Consider the following 14,038-nt stretch of genomic DNA (forward strand, 5'->3'; position numbering starts at 1 on the left):
ATGAGCTGGTTTGGGTGCCACCCTGCTGTGAACACGGTTCCTCCTCCTCCATCTCCTCCTCCTCATCCTCCAGAGCTGTGCCCTGGCTGGACAATTGTGTACCTGGCATATGTTGGTGTAGGAACCCACCCTCAAAGCCAATTGTGAATGACTGGCCTGAAACCCTTGTAAATGATCCCTATTCCTCCTCTTCCTGTGCCACATCCTCTTCCATCATCACCCAAAGCATTTTTTCAAGGAGGCATAGAAGTGGGATAGTAGCGCTGAGAACAGCGTCATCGGCACTGGCCATGTTGGTGGAGTTCTCGAAACAGAGCAACAAGGCACACAGGTCTCGCATGGAGGCCCACTCATTGGTGGTGAAGCGGTGCTGTTCCGCAGAGCGACTCACCTGTGCGTGCTGCAGCACAGTCTGGCTAGCATGTGCAAGGTGGCGTTCCACCTTGTGGGAACATCACATATGAGGCGGCGAACGGGAAGGCCAAAGTTACGCTGCAGCACTGGCAGGCGAGCAGCAGCAGGGTGAGAGACGCACAGACGGCCCGCACTTTATGCAGCAGATCTGACATATTGGGGTAATTTTTCAGGAATTTCTGCACGACCAAATTCAGCACATGCGCCAGGCAAGGGATGTGCGTCAAACCGGCTAGGCCCAGAGCTGCTACGAGATTTCGCCCATTATCGCACACCACCAGGCCGGGCTTGAGGCTCACTGGCACCAACCACTCATCGGTCTGTTGTTCCATGCCCGTCCACAGCTCCTGCGCGGTGTGGGATTTGTCCCCCAAACAGATAAGTTTTAAAACTGCCTGCTGTCATTTACCCCTGGCTGTGCTGTAGTTGGTGGTGAAGGTGGTACGCTGACCGGATGAGGAGGCGGTAGAGGTTAAGGAAGCGGAGTAGGAGGATGAAGCAACAGGAGGTAAAGAGAAACGCACTGCAATCCTCGGTGGTGGAAGAACATGCGCCAAACTGCTATCCGCCTCAGTTCCAGCTGCCACTGCGTTTACCCAGTGTGCTGTTAGGGAGATATAACTTCCCTGACCGTGCTTACTAGTCCACGTATCCGTAGTTAGGCGGACCTTGCCACAGATGGCGTTGCGCAGTGCACACCTGATTTTGTCCCCCACTTGGTTGTGCAGGGATGGCTCGCCTCAAAAAGTCATGGCGGCATGGCACAACGTACTGTGGGACAGCCACCTGCCATAAGGCCTTTAAAACTCTCCGTCTCCACCAGACGGAATGACAGCATTTCAAAGGCCAGGAATTTTGATATGCTGGCATTCAGGGATCGCGGGTGGGTAGGGTGGTACTTCCTCTTCCGCTCCAGTGTTTGGGAGATAGAGAGCTGAACACTTCCATGGGACATTGTGGAGATGCTTGGTGACCGAGGTGGTGGCGTTGCTGGCACATCCTCTGTTTGTGGGGTGGCATGTGCCACTGTCACTCCAGAGGGGTATGAAGAGGCAGAGACTGCAGCAAAAGAGGAAGCAGGAGGAGCCAGAGACCTTTCTTGGTTTTTGAGGTGTTTACTCCACTGCAGCTCGTGCTTTGCACTTAGATGCCTGGTCATGCAGGTTGTGCTCAGGTTTAGGCTACTTTCACATGAGCGTTCTGCTGTCCGCTCGTGAGCTCCGTTTGAAGGGGCTCACGAGCGGAGCAGAACGCTTCCGTCCAGCCCTGATGCAGTCTGAATGGATGCGGATCCGCTCAGACTGCATCAGTCTGGCGGCGTTCAGCCTCCGCTCCGCTCGCCTCCGCACGGCCAGGCGGACAGCTGAACGCTGCTTGCAGCGTTCACCTGGCCGTGCGGAGGCGTGCGGATCCGTCCAGACTTACAATGTAAGTCAATGGGAACGGATCCGCTTGAAGATGACACCATATGGCTCAATCTTCAAGCGGATCCGTCCCCCATTGACTTTACATTGAAAGTCTGAACGGATCCGCTCAGGCTACTTTCGCACTTAGAAATTTTTCTAAGTTATTAATGCAGACGGATCCGTACTGAACGGAGCCTCCGTCTGCATTAATATGATCGGATCCGTTCAGAACGGATCCGATCGAACGCTAGTGTGAAAGTAGCCTTAGAATGTTTATGCTTTGCTTCAGGCTCTGATTGCACAGCGTGCAAACCACTCATATCTTGTCGTCAGCACATTGTCTGAAGAACTGCCATGCCAGGGAACTCCTTGGAGCTGGCTTTGGTGTGCTTGGTGCGGTGGGCAGTAGCAGGCGTACTGTCTAGGGGACGGCCGCTCCGCTTTTGCACCCTGCTCCCTTTTTTGCTGTGCTAGTAGCTCTGATGCGACCACCGCCTCTTCCTCCGAACTACACAGGTCACTCGCATGACCTTGATTCCATGTGGGTTCAAGGACCTCATTGTCCTCCACATCATCTTCCACCCAGTCTGCACCCCTGCACTCCTTGTCGGTCTGCACACTGCAGAAAGCCACAGCAGTTGGCACCTGTATTTCATCATCATCTGAGACGTGCTCCGGTTGTCCTCCCATGTACTCATCCTGAAACCTAAGTGGTTGGGCATTAGTGCACTCAATCTCTTTCACTTCTGGGGAAAAGCTAGGTGGATGGCCCTGGGAAACCCAGCTAACAGAGTCATCAAAAAGCAGAAGAGACTGCTGCATGACTTGGGGCTCAGACTGCTTGGCTGATTTGCAAGGGGGTGAGGTGAAAGACTGATGGACATCGGCTGCAGGTGGCAACTCTGATCTTTCAGCAGGAGACTGGGTGGGAGACAATGTGAAGGAACTGGAGGCACTGTCAGCAACCCAATATACTATCGCCTGTACATGTTCTGGCCTCACCATTCTTAGAGCCGCATTAGGTTATACCGCTGCAGGTTCTGTCACCTACTCGCACCTGAGAAAGGTGTTTCACTTGTGCGTGTAGCTGGCACAGATCGACCACATCCTATTCCTGCAACAGGAGCTCCACCAGCAGCACCACGACCGGGGCCACATCCCTTATTTGACGCTCTTCTCATATTTCTCAATTTTAGGATCTTGCCCTAAATGGGTGCTTTTTAATAGCAGAATAGAACAGCAGTATCTAAATGGTGTATCTCACACGTACAGATGTAGACGAGGCCGCAATTTAAAATTTTTGCCCAGAATGTTTTTTTTTTTAATAGCAGAATAGAGCAACAGTATGTAAAGGGTGTATCTATCAATGACACATGCAGCAAAGGCTGCAAAATTTAGTTTTTTGCCCTCAAAGGGTGTTTTTTTTAATAGCAGAATAGAACAACAGTATCTAAAGGGTGTATCTCACACTTACAGATGCAGACTAAGCCGCAAATTAAGATTTTTGACCAAAATGGGTGTTTTTTTATAGCAGAATAGAGCAACAGTATGTAAAGGGTGTATCTATCAATGACACATGCAGCAAAGGCTGCAATATTAAGTATTTTGTACAAAAAGGGTGTTTTTTTTACTAACAGGATATGACAGCAGTATATAACGCTTGAATTTCACACGTGCAGATGCAGCAAGGGCTGTAAAATTGTGTATTTTGCCCAAAAAGGGTGTTTTTAAAACCAAAAAAATTATAGCTGTATTTCTAGCTTAAATTGCACACTGACTAATGCGGCAGATGCCCAAGATGAAGATTATTTAAAAAAATTGGTGTTTTTTCAAAACCAGAAAATTATTGTAGTATTTCAAGCTTGTTTTTAACAATAACAGATGTAGCAAAGGCTGCAATATTAAGTATTTTGCCTAAAAAGGGTGTTTTTTTTTACTAACAGAATATGACACATGTATATAATGCTTGAATTTCACACGTGCAGATGCAGCAAAGGCTGTAAAATTGTGTATTTTGCCCCCAAAAAGTGATTTTTAAAACCCAGAAAATTATAGCTGTATTTCTAGCTTAAATTGCACACTGACTAATGCTGCAAAGGCACTAGATGTAGGATATTGACAAAAAAGGGTGTATTTTTAAAACCAGATTATTATTGCAGTATTTCAAGTTTGGATTTGAATGTCACAAAAGCACATATGCAGTGCTGGTACACTGAGCTTGCATAAAATGCCCGCCGCCTACCTAACAGACAGATAAAAGTTATTTTTCTCTGTCACTGGGCTCAGGGCAGGGTAAAAAGATTGTGCACTGCACCCACACAACAAAATCTATGTAGATCGCTGAGTTCAATTGGAGTTCTGATTAAAGATTCTGTCTAACCACCCCCCAGCCTCCCACAGCCTCCCATCCCTCTCCTCCCCCTCCCTCACGGCCGAACGAACTCTCGCACAGGCGCAGTACCCACCGAGGGCTGCGCCAGTGCGATCTGCAGGAGACTGAGGGCAGGAGCTTCATCCTCGTCACTGGGCATGCGCCGAGCCCAGTGACGTCTGATGCTCGCTCTTCCCTCAGTCAGCAGGGAAGAGCGAGCATCGGACGTCACTGGGCTCGGCGCATGCCCAGTGACGAGGATGAAGCTCCTGCCCTCAGTCTCCTGCAGATCGCACTGGCGCAGCCCTCGGTGGGTACTGCGCCTGTGCGAGAGTTCGTTCGGCCGTGAGGGAGGGGGAGGAGAGGGATGGGAGGCTGTGGGAGGCTGGGGGTGGTTAGACAGTCGCAGAGAAGGCGGGCTGGGCACTGTAAGAGGGGCGTTACTGGGCTCACTAAGGGGAACAAAACGCCCCCCTGGGCATTTTCAGGGCTAATTTGCATAACCATAAAAGTCGTTTTTTACAGAAACTACTGGACGGATTACAAGATAGAAGAGCACAGCCTAATCAAGGTAAGCTGTGCTGCATGACTGCTTTAAAATCGGATTTTGGGTTAGGGGAGGTGACAGAATCCCTTTAAGAATTGTTGACTTGCATAAAGCTGGAAAGGGTTATAAAAGTATCTCCAAAAGCCTTGCTGTTCATCAGTCCACGGTAAGACAGATTGTCTATAGATGGAGAAAGTTCAGCACTGCTGCTACTCTCCCTAGGAGTGGCCGCACTGTAAAGATGACTGCAAGAGCACAGCGCAGACTGCTCAATGAGGTGAAGAAGAATCCTAGAGTGTCAGCTAAAGACTTACAAAAGTCTCTGGCATATGCTAACATCCCTGTTAGCGATTCTACGATACGTAAAACACTAAACAAGAATGGATTTCATGGGAGGATACCACAGAGGAAGCCACTGCTGTCCAAAAAAAACAATGCTGCACGTTTACAGTTTGCACAAGAGCACCTGGATGTTCCACAGCAGTACTGGCAAAATATTCTGTGGACAGATGGAACCAAAGTTAAGTTGTTTGGAAGAAACACACAACACTATGTGTGGAGAAAAAGAGGCACAGCACACCAACATCAAAACCTCATCCCAACTGTGAAGTATTGTGGTTTGGGGCTGGTTTGGGGCTGCATTGCTGCGTCAGGGCCTGGACGAATTGCTATCATCGAAGGAAAAATTAATTCCCAAGTTTATCAAGACATTTTGCAGGAGAACTTAAGGCCATCTGTCCACCATCTGAAGCTCAACAGAAGATGGGTGTTGCAACAGGACAACGACCCAAAGCATAGAAGTAAATCAACAACAGAATGGCTTAAACAGAAGAAAATATGCCTTCTGGAGTGGCCTAGTCAGAGTCCTGACCTTAACCCAATTGAGATGCTGTGGAATGACCTCAAGAAAGCGATTCACACCAGACATCCCAAGAATATTGCTAAACTGAAACAGTTCTGTAAAGAGGAATGGTCAAGAATTACTCCTGACCGTTGTGCACGTCTGATCTGCAACTACAAGAAACGTTTTGTTAAAGTTATTGCTGCCAAAGAGGTTCAACCAGTTATTAAATCCAAGAGTTCACATACTTTTTCCACCTGCACTGTGAATGTTTACATGATGTGTTCAATAAAAAACATGGTAACATTTAATTATTTGTGTGTTATTAGTTTAAGCAGACTGTGATTGTCTATTGTTGTGACTTAGATGAAGATCAGATCACATTTTATGACCAATTTGTGCAGAAATCGATATCATTCCAAAGGGTTCACATACTTTTTCTTGCAACTGTAAGTTTCATCACAGTTAAATTAGGGTTTTCTTGCTGCTCAAGATGTAAATAGCCAATTAACCCAATAATAGATCATGGTTTGCATCTTGGGAATGGTTTAAATTAGACAGAAGAAAAGGAAAAAAAAAGCTGAAACTTAACACAAAAAGAAGGAAAATCCATACCCTCCAGCCTGAGCGAAACGCCAGAAATTATTAGCCAATCAAGCACTATGACAAAGGCAAAAGTGCTTCAGAAGCAAATGGAATTATTGATATTTGTTTAAATTTGCCAATAGCTTAGACAATGGAACATTGCATGGGTTCTAAAAACTTACAATGTCGGACCACAAAGAGTCCCACCTAACAATCTAGATTAGTCACACTGAAAATTATTTGCCAGTATCTCACAGGCTTTTATTTCATTTCAAGTTAATTCTTAGAAGATATTTAATTTCAAATAAACTAGTCAAATATTCCTGAACCCCTTAACTGCTTTCAGAAACAGTGAAGAAACGATTAGCAATTTGATTTATAATCTTTTGAATACAGTGGCAGTGACACCACTGAAGCCTTTACTTAGCTATAAAATAAAATATAATATACATCTCAAACCATTCTATAAGTCAATGCAACAAAGTTTGTAGAGTGTAAAGGTTCATCATTGTCATTGGATCCAGTGTTGTACAAATTAAATAGTCTTATACACATATGTGGAGATAGAATAGAGGCAGTCAGGTGCAACTGTAGAGATTCACATCTGATAACTATGGATAGATACAAATAATCTAGAGTTCAGGCAGACTCGTTCCAAGAGTCAGATCAAAAATTGTTGCTAGTAATAATATTTGGTATGTTTGAGCTGGGTTGATGTGAAAAAGATAAAGGATATTTAAATGAGCTTGTAAGTGTATCATACTAAATAAAATGCTGCTCTCATACAGTAATTCAATTATTTATCAGTGATCCCAGAGCAATTACTGTTGCAGCAAGGGTCATGTAAATGCATAGGATACAGTGTGATAGTATCCCACATTGTCTCCTCCGTGGTCCTGCTCTGCTCTCTTCTCAATTAACAGAAACTTACACATTAGAGAACACCAAAGGAAAACTCTATTCAGAAAAGCGATATATGATTGATCTCTTCGATCCTGTCCCCTTTCACCTCCACAGTGAGCCTACAATTTTCTTAAAAACTGAAACGTAGGGGGTTTTATTTTTTCCAAAGTCCTTTATCTACTGATCAGAAACATGTAAGTGACAACTGCAATAACTTTTAGAAAATCTCTGGTGGTCTCATTCAGATATGGATTATAACTTGTCAAATCTAAAGATGATTAGTAGCAAACAAAACTTTCCAGTGAGTGCTGAAGAGAATATTTTATCCACTAAATGCTTTGCAGTATCTAATTGGCTGGGGACTCCTTAGCTCAGTGATATAGCTCATTATAATAATAACAATATAAATTTTTGTAGAATGTTTATGCTTAGATTCCTCTTCCAAGTAAACAACTCATAACTAGAGATGAGCAAATTTCATATTTTGAAATTCGTTCACACTTCGTTTGGTGGTAAAAGGTGAACTGCATTATGGATTCCGTTACCACGTAAGCAGGGATCCGTTATGCAGGCCATAGACTTCTATTATGATGGAATGAATAACGGAATGCCTCTAAAGGCATTCCGTTATGCATTCTGTCATAGAATTGTGGTAACTGAACCCATAACGCAATTGTGCTTTTACCACCAAACGAAGCGTGAACGAATTTCATAACATAAAATTCACTCATCTCTACTCATAACATTTCCAAATAATGTCATTAATTAAAGCCTAAAGTTCATAAGCATAACTTTAGTTAAGAAAGGAAGCATTGTTTTATGAATACCTTTGTGTAATACAGCATTGTGTTTTTAGGACCTATCATGGGGCATACAATGAATATGGGCATGTGATGAAATGATGGGCTTTCAAGAGTGACATGGATAAGGGGTTCTAAATAGAGGTGAGCAAATTTCTTTAAATCTGTTTTGGGTCTGATTCTAACAAATCGGTCAGAAGATTTGATTCGGGAATTAATAAATTTGACTTGCATCAAAAAGGCTCAGATTGGACTGAGCATTTGTGTGTGACATTCTGAGGTCTGCTAGGACTCATATTTTTCTCTCTTTCTCATTTTTTATTTTATTTTCAGAGATTTCAACCCCACCTTTCAAGCTCTTAAACATAAACAGAATTAGTTATGTCAGAGTGACAGTAACATTCAAACCGGATTCCAAAAAAGTTGGGACACTAAACAAATTGTGAATAAAAACTAAATGCAATGATGTGGAGATGGCAAATGTCAATATTTTATTTGTAATAGAACGTAGATGACAGATCAAACGTTTAATCCGAGTAAATGTATCATTTTAAAGGAAAAATACGTTGACTCAAATTTTCACGGTGTCAACAAATCCCCAAAAAGTTGGGACAAGTAGCAATAAGAGGCTGGAAAAAGTAAATTTGAGCATAACGAAGAGCTGGAAGACCAATTAACACTAATTAGGTCAATTGGCAACATGATTGGGTATAAAAAGAGCTTCTCAGAGTGGCAGTGTCTCTCAGAAGCCAAGATGGGTAGAGGATCACCAATTCCCAAAATGTTGCGCAGAAAGATAGTGGAGCAATATTAGAAAGGTGTTACCCAGCTAAAAATTGCAAAGACTTTGCATCTATCATCATCAACTGTGCATAACATCATCCGAAGATTCAGAGAATCTGGAACAATCTCTGTGCGTAAGGGTCAAGGCCGTAAAACCATACTGGATGCCCTTGATCTCCGGGCCCTTAAACGACACTGCACCACAAACAGGAATGCTACTGTAAAGGAAATCACAGAATGGGCTCAGGAATATTTCCAGAAACCATTGTCAGTGAACACAATCCACCGTGCCATCCGCCGTTGCCAGCTGAAACTCTACAGTGCAAAGAAGAAGCCATTTCTAAGCAAGATCCACAAGCTTAGGCGTTTTCACTGGGCCAGGGATCATTTAAAATGGAGTGTGGCAAAATGGAAGACTGTTCTGTGGTCAGACGAGACACGATTCGAAGTTCTTTTTGGAAATCTGGGACGCCATGTCATCCGGACCAAAGAGGACAAGGACAACCCAAGTTGTTATCAACGCTCAGTTCAGAAGCCTGCATCTCTGATGGTATGGGGTTGCATGAGTGCGTGTGGCATGGGCAGCTTGCATGTCTGGAAAGGCACCATCAATGCAGAAAAATATATTCAGGTTCTAGAACAACATATGCTCCCATCCAGACGTCATCTCTTTCAGGGAAGACCCTGCATTTTTCAACAAGATAATGCCAGACCACATTCTGCATTAATCACAACATCATGGCTGCGTAAGAGAAGGATCCGGGTACTGAAATGGCCAGTCTGCAGTCCAGATCTTTCACCTATAGAGAACATTTGGCGCATCATAAAGAGGAAGGTGCAACAAAGAAGGCCCAAGACGATTGAACAGTTAGAGGCCTGTATTAGACAAGAATGGGAGAGCATTCCTATTTCTAAACTTGAGAAACTGGTCTCCTCGGTCCCCAGACGTCTGTTGAGTGTTGTAAGAAGAAGGGGAGATGCCACACAGTGGTGAAAATGGCCTTGTCCCAAGTTTTTGGGGATTTGTTGACACCATGAAATTCTGATTCAACATATTTTTCCCTTAAAATGGTACATTTTCTCAGTTTAAACTTTTGTTCCGTGATTTATGTTCTATTCTGAATAAAATATTAGAAGTTGGCACCTCCACATCATTGCATTCAGTTTTTATTCACGATTTGTATAGTGTCCCAACTTTTTTGGAATCCGGTTTGTATATAGATATGGGTAAATGCAGGGTTCATCGTGTTAACAAAGAGCCTGGTTAAAACCATATTGCATGGTTGGATTTGTTGAGCTTTCTTAAAATAAGAAAACATTCCAAAAATTGTCCCTTATTGGGGAAGGTGTCTGCCAGTGTTTATGCTCACACATTAGTATTGGAAAAAGCAGTATATTGTTCTGAACAAGCGGTCCAGAAATTATTCCTCAACAGGGGCAGATGCTTGCACAGTAGTATTGTTAAAACTAAGCACTAAAAATTCTCTAATTTTCAGGAGGAGCAGCAGTACACTATGAAACCTGATATATGTTGTCAATGATCCTGGAAACTATGCTTATGGTACACTTATTTACTATACAAGTTTTGTAAAAGGTTTGGGGCAAATAAAGCTGGCTTGTTTAAAGTATTGTATCCTTAAAAGTTGATATGCAGTGCAAAACAGTTTTAATACAGTTCATATGTAGAGTTGAGCGGACACCTGGAAGTTCGAGTTTGACGGGTTTGGCCGAACTTCGCAAAAAAGTTCAAGTTCGGGACCCGAACTTGACCCCGAACCCCATTGAAGTCAATGGGGACCCAAACTTTGGAGCACTAAAATGGCTCTAAAAAAGTCATGGAAAGGGCTAGAGGGTTGCAAAAGGCAGCAAAATGTGGTTAAGAGCATGGCAAGTGCTCTGCAAACAAATGTGGATAGGGAAATAACATAAAATACGTAAAGAAATAATAATCTTGATCTAGGAGGAGGAGGTCCATATGGAGTAGCAGTTTGAGGAGGCGGTGGATGTGGCAGTGTAGGTGGAAGCGGCGGTGGAGGAGGAGGTAGCAAACACAGTTTTCTTTTTTTTTTTCTTTTTTTTATTTCATTATTATTTATTTGTTTAAATTTGGGTAGACCCCAAAACATTGGGAAATATAAAAAATAAAACAAAGAGAAAGTGCGCTGGAGTACCACAATGGCTGGGTGAGGCTGGTATACATGTCTATTCTGCACAAGGTACAAACAAGTCCTGTGGGATCCCTGCCTGGTTCATTTTAATGAATGGGAGCTTGTTCACATTGGCTGTGGACAGGCGGCTGCGCTTGTCTGTGATAACCCCCTCCTGCCATGCTAAACAAACGTTTAGACAATACGCTGGCTGCAGGGCAGACCGGCACCTCCAAGGCATAAAGGGCAAGCTCAGGCCATGTGCCCAATTTGGAGACCCAGAAGTTGAAGGGGGCAAACCTATCAGTCAGTATGTGTATACTGCTCCATCATGTTGCTAAAATGCTGCCTCCTGCTAACACGTTCCATATTAGCGGGTGGTACTGGTTGTTGTTGTGGCGTGCTGACAAATCGTTTCCACATTTTGGCCATGCTAATCCTGCCTTCTGAGGTGCTGGCGGTGCCCCAGCTCCATTGGCGACCTCTTCCTCCTCCTCAGCCTTCGCCTTGTGCTTCCACTAAGCCCCCGCTGTGAGGTGGGAATGTCATCAGCAGCCCGTCTACCATTGTGCGCTTGTAGTCGCGCATCTTACGATCACGCTCCAGTGATGGAATTAAGGATGGTACGTTGTCCTTGTAATAGGGATCCAGCAGCGTGGCCACCCAGTAATAAGCACAAGTTAGAATGTGGGCAACTCTGCGGTCGTTGCGGAGACACTGCAGCATTTAATCGCTCATGTGTGCCAGGCTGCCCAGAGGCAACGAAAAGCTGTCCTCTGTGGGAGGTGTATCGTCTGTGTCCTCTGTATGCCCCCAGCCACGCATCAGTGATGGCCATGAGCTGGTTTAGGTGCCACCCTGCTGTGAACACTGTTCCTCCTCCTCTATCTCCTCCTCCTCATCCTCCACCTTCCAGAACTGTGCCCTGGCTGGACAATTGTGTACCTGGCGTTTGTGGGTGCAGGAACCCACCCTCGGAGCCTCTTGTGAATGACTGGCCTGAAACCCTCTAAAAAATGATCCCTCTTTCTCCTCCTCCTCCTGTGCCACATCCTCTTCCATCATCGCCCGAAGTTTTATTTCAAGGAGGCGTAGAAGTGGGATAGTAACGCTGAGAACAGCATCATCGGCACTGGCCATGTTGGTGGAGAACTCGAAACAGCGCAACAAGGCAGACAGGTCTCACATGGAGACCCAGTCATTGGTGGTGAAGTAGTGCTGTTCCGCAGAGCGACTCGATCGTGCTTTCTGCAGCTGAAACTCCACTATCGCCTGGGGCCAGGGATCGCGGGTGGGTAGGAGGGGAACTTCCTCTTCCGCTACCAGTGTTTGGGAGATAGAGAGCTAAATGCTTTCATGGGATATTGTGGAGATGCTTGGTGTCCTAGGTGGTGGTGTTGCTGGCAGATCCCCTGTTTGCAGGGTGGCAGGTGCCACTGTCACTCCAGAAGTGGATGAAGGGGACCAGACTGCAGCAGTAGAGCAAGCAGGAGGAGCCACAGACCTTTCTTGGTTTGTGAGGTGTCTACTTCACTGCAGCTCCTGCTTTGCACTTAGATGCCTGGTCATGCAGGTTGTGTTCAGGTTGAGAACGTTTACGCCTCGCTTTAGAGTCCACCCAGTCTTCTTCCCTACCCTCCTTGTCGGTCTGCACACTGCAGAAAGCCACAGCAGTTGGCACCTGTGCTTCGTCATCATCTGAGACGTGCTGCGGTGGTCCTCCCATGTACTCATCTTGAAACATGAGTGGATGGGCATTGGTGCACTTAATCTCTTCCACTTCTGGGGCAGGGCTATGTGGATGGCCCTGGAAAACCCTGCTAGCAGAGTTATCAAAAACCAGAAGAGACTGCTGCATGACTTGGGGCTCAGACTGCTTGGCTGATTTGCAAGGGGGTGAGGTGAAAGACTAATGGACATTGGCTGCAGGTGCCAACTCTGATCTTTCAGCAGGAGACTGGTTGGGAGACAATGTAAAGGACCTGGAGGTACTGTCAGCAACCCAATCTACTATCGCCTGTACTTGTTCTGGCTTCACCATTCGTAGAGCCGCATTAGGCCCGACCAAATAATGCTGAAGGTTCTGTCGCCTACTCACACCTGAGGAAGGTGTTTCACTTGTGCATGTAGCTGGCACAGATCAAAAATGGGTGTTTTTTTAAACCCAGAAAATTATTGCAGTATCTCAAGCTTGTATTTCACACTGACAAATGCTGCAAAGGCACCAGATGTAGGATATTGCCAAAAATTAGTGTTTTTTTAAACCCAGAATATTATTGCAGTATTTCAAGCTTGTATTTCACACTAACAAATTCAGCATAGGACCCAGATGTAGGGTATTGTCAAAAATGGGTGATTTGTTTAAACCCAGAATATAATTTCAGTATTTCAAGCTTGTATCTCACACTGACAGATGCTGCAAAGGCCCCAGATGTAGGGTATTGACAAAAATGGGTGCTTTTTTTAAACCCAGAAAATTATTGCAGTATCTCAAGCTTGTATTTCACACTGAGAGATGCTGTAAAGGCACCAGATGTAGGATATTGCCAAAAATGGGTGATTTTTTTTAAACCCAGAATATTATTGCAGTATTTCAAGCTTCTATCTCATACTGAGAGATGCTGTAAAGGCCCCAGATGTAGGGTCTTGTAAAAAATTGGTGATTTTTTTTAAACCCAGAATATAATTGCAGTATTTCAAGCTAGTATTTGACTGTCACAAAAGCACATATGCTGTGCTGGTGCACTGAACTTGCATAAAATGGCCGCCGCCGCCCACCTAACAGACGGATAAAAGTTATTTTTCTGTCACTGGGTTTAGGGCAGGGTAAAAAGATTGTGCACGGCACACTCAAAACAAAATCTAGGTAGATCGCTGAGTTAAAGGGGTTGTCCGAGTTATGAAAAAAAATAATATAGCACAGAAAATCTGATATATAACTGAGCTAAGCAAGTTTTATGCAAAAAAAATATATATTTTTCCTAATTTCCCTGGCTCTTTGTTTACATGCAATAAAAACAATCTCTGCCCTTCCCCCTGCTCTGCTAAGGGAGTGGATACAAGAGCTGCCCTGGGTGACATGTCTGCCTGCTGGGAGACTTTGCAGCATGTTGTATGTGTAGGACTACAAGTCCCAGCTGTATAATGACACTGCTAAGGGAGTGAATACAAGAGCTGCCCTGAGTGACATGTCTGCCTGCTGGGAGACTCAGCAGCATGTTGTATGTGTAGGACTACAAAT

Source organism: Bufo gargarizans, chromosome 1 (genome assembly GCF_014858855.1).
Source record: "Bufo gargarizans isolate SCDJY-AF-19 chromosome 1, ASM1485885v1, whole genome shotgun sequence".
Taxonomy (NCBI): Eukaryota; Metazoa; Chordata; class Amphibia; order Anura; family Bufonidae; genus Bufo; species Bufo gargarizans.